Source organism: Vulpes lagopus, chromosome 9 (assembly GCF_018345385.1).
Source record: "Vulpes lagopus strain Blue_001 chromosome 9, ASM1834538v1, whole genome shotgun sequence".
NCBI classification, from domain to species: domain Eukaryota; kingdom Metazoa; phylum Chordata; class Mammalia; order Carnivora; family Canidae; genus Vulpes; species Vulpes lagopus.
In genome coordinates, this window is record NC_054832.1 from 60562117 (window position 1) to 60570005 (window position 7889).

The 7889-nt window shown below is 38.8% G+C and overlaps 1 pseudogene; it reads left to right on the forward strand.

The window, feature by feature from the left end:
* Nucleotides 1–4172: 4172 nt before the first annotated feature.
* On the forward strand, nt 4173–5530 carry LOC121498953 (annotated as a pseudogene).
* The last annotated feature ends 2359 nt before the right edge of the window (nt 5531–7889 follow it).

Sequence of the window (7889 nt, forward strand, 5' to 3'; positions counted from 1 at the left end):
CAAAGCCATAGTAATCAAAGCAATATGGTATGGGCATAAAAACAGACACATAAGTCAATGGAACAGAATAGAGAGCTCAGAATCAAACCTGTATGGCCAATTAATTTACCACCAAGGAGCCAGGAACATACAATGAAGAAAGGACAGTATCTTTAATAAATGGTGTTGGGAAAACTGGACAGCAACATGCAAAAGAATGAAACTAAACTATCTTACATCATACATAAAAATTAACTCAAAATGGATTGAAGACTGGAGCATAAAACCTGAAACAATAAAATTCCTAGGAGAAAATATAAGCTGTCAGCTCCTTAACAATGGTTTTAATGATATTTTTGTGAATCTGATTCCAAAGGCCAGCAAAAATAAACAAATGGAATTACATCAAACTGAAAACCTTCTATACACAAAAGAAACCATTATCTTAACCAAAAAACAAACTACCGAATGGTGATTTTTCCAATTCATATACCTGACAAGGGATTAATATCCAAAATATATAAAGAACTCATACAGCTCAATAGCAACAACTGATTAAAAATGGGCAGAGGAGCTAGATATTTTTCCAGAGAAGACATACAGATAGTTAATAGACACATGACAAGATCTTCAACATCACTAATTATTAGGAAAGTGCAAATCAAAACCACACTAAGCCATCACCTCACACCAGTTAGAATGGCTGCTATCAAAAAGACAAGAAATAGTAAGGGTTGGAGAGGATGTAGAGAAAAGGGAACCATTGTACATGGTTGATGGGAATGTAAATTGGTATAGTCACTATGAAAAACAGTATGTAGATTCCTCAAAAAAATTAAGGCTAGAACTACCATATGATCTAATTCTTGCACTTTTGGGCATTTATCCAAACAATTTTAAAAATGCTAATTCAAAAAGATATATATACCCTTATATTCATTGCAGCATTATTTGCAATAGCCAAGAAATGGAAACAACCTAAATGTCCATCAATAAATGAAGGGAAAAAGAAGATGCGGAATATAGAATGGAGTATTTCTCAGCCAAAAAAAAAAGAAGGAAATCACTTCTGGCAAAATGGATGGACCTTGAAGTTGTTATTCTAAGTGAAATAAGTCAGATGGAAAAAGACAGCATGATTTCACTCTTATATGAAATCTAAAAAAAAAAAAAAAAAGATAAAAAATTAAACTCATAGATACAAATAATAGAATGTGGATTACCAAAGTTGGGGGTGTGGTAGAGAGTCTGTGAAATGAGGGAAGGTCAATTGTATAGTGATAGATGATAACTAGAATTTTAGTGGTGATCACTTTGTAGTGTATACAGGTGTCAAATTATAATGTGCATCTGAAACATAATGTTATATATACAATTTTACCTCAATAAAAAAAGGAAAAGAAAAAATCTATTAGAACTAATAAGTGAGGTTAGCAAAGTTTCAGGATACAAGATCAATAAACAAAAATCAGTTATATGCTGTCAATGAATAGTCTGAAAATGAAGAAAACAAATACATTTACAAAAGCATCAAAAAATATTCAGGCATAATATAACATAAGTATAAAAATTGTACCCTGAAAATTACAAATTTCATTGAAAGAAATTAAAGACGCAAATAAGTGGTGGATAGACATCCTATATTCAATGATTGGAGCATTTAATATTGTTAAAGTAGTAATACTCCCCAAATTGATCCAGAGATTCAACATAATCCCTTTTAAAATTCCAACTGCCTTTTCTTTTTACAGAAATATAGAGCTGATCCTAAAATTCATATAGAATTACGAAGGACCCAGAAAAGACAAAACAGTCTTGAAAAAAGAGGAGCAAAGTTGGGAGATTCATACCTTCTGATTTCAAATTCTACTACAAAGCAACAGTAATCGAGACAGTGTCTCGATTGGCATAAAGACAGATATATAGATCAAAGGAATAGATTTGAGATTCCAGAACTAAACACATACATCTATGGTCAATTGGCTTTAGATAGAGATACCAAGATCATTCAATGGAGAAAGAATAATCTTTTCAGCAAATGATGCTAGGACAAGTGAATATCAAGATGCAAAAAAATTATTTTGATCCCATACCTTACACTATATACAAAAATTAATTAAAAATGGATCAAAGGCCTAAATGTAAGAGCTGCAACTATAAAACTCTTAAAAGAAAACATAGGGGGCAGCCTGGTGGCTCAGGGGTTTAGCACCACCTTCAGCCCAGGGTGTGATCCTGGAGATCCGGGATCAAGTCCCACATCAGGCTCCCAGCATGGAGCCTGCTTCTAACTCTACCTGTGTCTCTGCCTCTCTCTCTCTCTCTGTGTCTCATGAATAAATAAAATCTTAAAGAAAAAAAAAAAAGAAAGAAAACATAGGTTTAAGGTTTCATGGCCTTGGGTAGCATGGTTTCTTAGCTATAACACCAAAAATACAAGCAATCAAAGAATAACGTGTTACACTGAATTCATCAAAATTAAAAACAGGTGTGCATCAAAGACACTATCAAGAAAGAGAAAATCCATAGAATAAAGAAAATATTATAAGTCATATATCTGATAAGGACCTTATATTCAGAATATATAAAGAATACTTACCTCAACAATAAAAAGATAAATAACCCAATTTTTTAAATGGGAAAAAATTTTCAATAGATTTTTTTCAAAGATACACAAGTGACCAAAAAAATACATGAAAAGATGCTGAGCATCATTGCTTATTAAGGAAATACAAATCAAAACCACAATGAGACCGCACTTTGCACCCACTAGAATGGCTGTAAATTTTTTTTTAAGATTTATTTATTTATTTATTCATAGAGATGCAGAGAGAGAGAGGCAGAGACACAGGCAGAGGGAGAAGCAGGCTCCATGCAGAGAGCCCGACACGGGACTCCAGGATCACGCCCTGGGCTGCGGGTGGTGCTAAACCGCTGTGCCACCGGGGCTGCCCGAATGGCTGTAAATATAGAAAAAGAAAAAATTTGTCATTGAGGACGTGGAGAAACTGAAACCCTAAAAACTGCTGATGGAATTGTAAAATGGCAGCTGCTATTGTATCAGTTTGATATTTCTAAAAAAGTTTAACATAGAATGGTCATATGACCCAGTGTATTAGGTTCCTAGAGCTTCCATAACAAACTACCCTAAACTAGATGACTTAAAACAGTAGAAATGTATTCTTTTACAGATATGAAGGCAAGAAATTCAAAAGATTGTATGATTTCAGACCATGCTCCCTCTGAAGATTCTAGGAAAGGATCCTTCCTGTCTCTTCTAGCTTCTGGTGGTTGCCAGCAATCCCTAGCTTCCTTGGCTTGGAGCTGCATCACTTCAAATTGTGCTTCTGTCTTCACATGGCTGCCTCCTCCTGTGCATGTCTGTCTCTCTATCCAAATCTCCCTCTTATAATCATTGGATTAAAATCCACCTTAAACCAGTATAACCTCATCTTCATTTGATAATATCGACTAAGATTCTATTTTGAAAATAAGTCATGTCACAGGTACCAAAGGTAAGGACTACAATATATCTTTTGGGAAGATACAATTTAACCCACAATACTCAGAAATTTCACCATGATATATATATACCCAAAAAATATTGAAAATAGATGCTCAAACAAAATCTTGTGCATGAGTGTTCCTAGGAGTGTTATTCATAATAGCAAAAACCACAGTAAAACATTACCAATGCTAAATCATTGAACTGTTATGCAGAAGAGCAAGCTAGGATATTTCACTTATGTTTCTGACAAAAATTCACAAAACTCATAATGGTTAAGTCACAAGAGTAAAGGAAGTCCTCTGTTAACACTAGCAGTTCAATAACAAATGATAGACTGAAATATTACCTGTGAAGTACTACTGAATAACCAAAGGCTTTAAACAGCTTTTGTTTTCAAAAGCTTTGTCAATTTATTCAGTCAAAACTTTCCTGCTTCACCCGTTATTTTTACCACTATCAGTTTTAACACATTTTAGTAGATACCACCTTCAGGTTGTACTATATTAGCATTTCATAACTTATTTGAAAATATTCTTACCTGTAGCTGTTCCATGCAGAATATTCATAGGGCTAATACTTTATCACTTCAAACTTGGTATTTAATCTTTGAATAAAAAGAAGTGATTGAAGTGGGAGAAACTTGTCGCCATCCCCTCGCCGCCTCCAGCCCCAAGGAGCCCTTGAAGTCTCAGTCATGCGTGAGTGCATCTCCATCCACATTGGCCAGGCAGGTGTCCAGACTGGCAATGCCTGCTGGGAGCTCTATTCCTGGAACATGGCATTCAGCCTGATGGCCAGATGCCAAGTGACAAGACCATTGGGGGAGGAGATGACTCCTTCAACACCTTCTTCAGTGAGACGGGCACTGGCAAGCATGTGCCCAGGGCAGTGTTTGTAGACCTGGAGCCCACAGTCATTGATGAAGTTCGCACTGGCACCTACCGCCAGCTCTTCCACCCTGAGCAGCTCATCACAGGCAAGGAAGATGCTGCCAATAACTATGCCTGAGGGCACTACACCATTGGCAAGGAGATCATTGACCTTGTCTTGGACCGAATTCGGAAGCTGGCTGACCAGTGCACGGGTCTTCAGGGCTTCTTGGTTTTCCACAGCTTTGGAGGGGGAACCGGTTCTGGGTTCACCTCCCTGCTGATGGAATGTCTCTCTGTCGATTATGGCAAGAAGTCCAAGCTAGAGTTCTCCATCTACCCTGCCCCCCAGGTGTCCACAGCTGTAGTAGAGCCCTACAACTCCATCCTCACCACCCACACCACCCTGGAGCACTCTGATTGTGCCTTCATGGTAGACAACGAGGCCATCTATGACATCTGTCGTAGAAACCTCGATATTGAGCGCCCAACCTACACTAACCTTAATCGCCTTATTAGCCAGATTGTGTCCTCCATCACTGCTTCCCTCAGATTTGATGGAGCCCTGAATGTGGATCTGACGGAGTTCCAGACCAACCTGGTGCCCTATCCCCGCATCCACTTCCCTCTGGCCACATATGCCCCTGTCATCTCTGCTGAGAAAGCCTACCATGAACAGCTTACCGTAGCAGAGATCACCAATGCATGCTTTGAGCCAGCCAACCAGATGGTGAAATGTGACCCTCGCCATGGTAAATACATGGCTTGCTGCCTGTTGTACCGTGGTGATGTGGTTCCCAAAGATGTCAATGCTGCCATTGCCACCATCAAGACCAAGCGCAGCACCCAGTTTGTGGACTGGTGCCCCACTGGCTTCAAAGTGGGCATTAACTACCAGCCTCCCACTGTGGTACCCGGTGGAGACCTGGCCAAAGTACAGCGAGCTGTGTGCATGCTGAGCAACACCACAGCCATTGCTGAGGCCTGGGCTCACCTGGACCACAAGTTTGACCTGATGTATGCCAAGCGTGCCTTTGTTCACTGGTATGTGGGTGAGGGCACGGAGGAAGGAGAGTTTTCTGAGGCCTGTGAGGACATGGCTGCCCTGGAGAAGGATTATAAGGAGGTTGGAGCGGATAGTGCTGAGGGAGAGGATGAGGGTGAAGAGTATTAACCTGTCTGCTATGATTTTACACTCCATTGTCTTGGGACTGTCTTATTCCTGTTGTGGAAGCTGTCTGTTGTGGTCCTAACTTGTCAATAAAAGTGATGTTTCTATTTAAAAAAAAAAAAAAAAGAAGTGATTGAGATATACCAGTAACATTTTCAACTCATCAAGAGCCAATGAAAACCACTTGAAATAATTTGCCTTCTTGCTGACTACTGATTTTACTCTTAATGTCCTCAAGTCTTTGAGAATTCGCTCTTGCAAAAAGACTAATTATCTTAAACAAATGTTTTCTCTGGACACACTTTTTTCTTCAGCTGCTACAAACATGATTTTAATTAATTCACCATAAGAAGTATTTGTTTGGGGATCCATCCCTGGGTGGCTCAGTGGTTTAGTGCCTGCCTTTAGCCAGGGAGTGATCCTAGGGTCCTGAGGAGTCCCACATGGAGCCTGCTTCTCCCTCTGCCTGTGTCCCTGCCTGCTTCTCTCTCTCATGAATAAATAAATAAAATATTTTTTTAAAAAAAAGAAGTCTTTGTTTGGCTAACAAATTGGCCGCTCAAAAACTTACATTGGTTGCAGCCTTTATTTTTTTATTTTTGGAAATTTTGCCATGAGATATTCCACAATGAATTTTCTGATTTTTCCTATTTCTTTACTATGAGTTAGGAATATTGTGATAGTCTGAGAATGTCAATGTACACTGCATTCTTTCAGCACAGCTGTGGTGTCACTGCACATCTGGTTTGTTAACAAGATAATCTAAACTCCATTATGCCTTATAAGTATGATATTCAAAATCCACTTTTGTCTTCATGTGACATTATGGGAATGCCCTGGTAAGTAAAAAGTAAATATAATGTCATTGTACAGTAATATATGGTGCACAAAATGTTGTCAAGTTATAACTGTATCACTGCAATTTATAGTCCACTGAGCAGCAGTAGAAGGCAATGCAATTACTATATATGTTCTCTGTCACAACTACTCCATTATTTTATCATTGGGCAAAAGCTGCCATAGACTATACTATAAATAAGTGAATGTAGCTATGCTCCAATAAAAGCTATGGATGCTAAAATGTGAATTTCATATAATACTCATGCATCAAGAAATATTCCTTTGATTTTTTTCAACCATTTAAAAATGAAAAAAGTGTCCCTGGCTGGCTCAGTCAGTAGAGTATGTAACTCTTGATCTCAGGGTCATGAGTCTGAGCTCCATATTGGGCAGTTTATTTAAAAATGTAAAAACCGGGATCCCTGGGTGGCGCAGCGGTTTGGCGCCTGCCTTTGGCCCAGGGCGCGACCCTGGAGACCCGGGATCGAATCCCACATCAGGCTCCCGGTGCATGGAGCCTGCTTCTCCCTCTGCCTGTGTCTCTGCCTCTCTCTCTCTCTCTGTGACTATCATAAATAAATAAAAAATTAAAAAAAAAAATTTTTTTAAATGTAAAAACCATTCTTACCCACACAAATGAGTACAAGTAAAACTGGAAAAATCTACATAAGGTTTGTGGACTGTGCCAATGTCAATATCTTGGTTGTGATATTAAATTGTATAGTTTTAAAAAGGCCTACCATTGGGAGAAACTAGGGAAACTGTTCATGAACACCTTGCTACAGTTTGTTACAACTGCACGTGAATCTATAGTTAACCTCAAAAATTTCAATTAAAATAATTCATAGCACATAAATCATATAAAAACAATCAGCAGGCCTTACCTGGACTACAGGTCATAGTTGGCTGATTCCTGGGTTAGGCTAAAATTTCTTAAAGATAAAACAGAAAGGACAATTCATTAAAAAATAAACTGACCAGGGGCACCTGGGTGGCTCAGATGGTTGGGTGTCTGCCTTCAGCTCAGGTTGTGGTCTCTCAGTCCTGGGATCAAGCCCCACATGGGGCTCCCTGCTCAGTGGGGAGTCTGCTTCTCCCTCTCCCTCTGCTTGTGCTCTCTCTCAATCTCTCTCTCTCTCTAATGAATAAATAAAATATTTTTAAAAAATAAAAATAAAATAACCAGTTGTACTTCATCAAAATTAAGACCTTCTACTCTTAAGTCTCTGGTAAAGAGGAAGATGTGGTGGAGTAATAGGACCTTAGGCTCATTTTGTTTCACCAACACAAGTAGATAACTATCAAATCATCCTAAATATTCTAGGGTCAAACTGAAAACTGACAGAACAAACTCCATAACTAAAGGGAGAGAAAAGGCCACACTGAAGAAGGTAGGAAGTGCAGAGACATGGTTTAGGAGAGAAACGGATCACAGGTGCTAGAGAGGGAAGGGAGCTGTGGCCGTAGGTAAGGACAAGAGAGAGAAAAGCACATAGGGGAATGCACAAGGAAAACAAAAAGG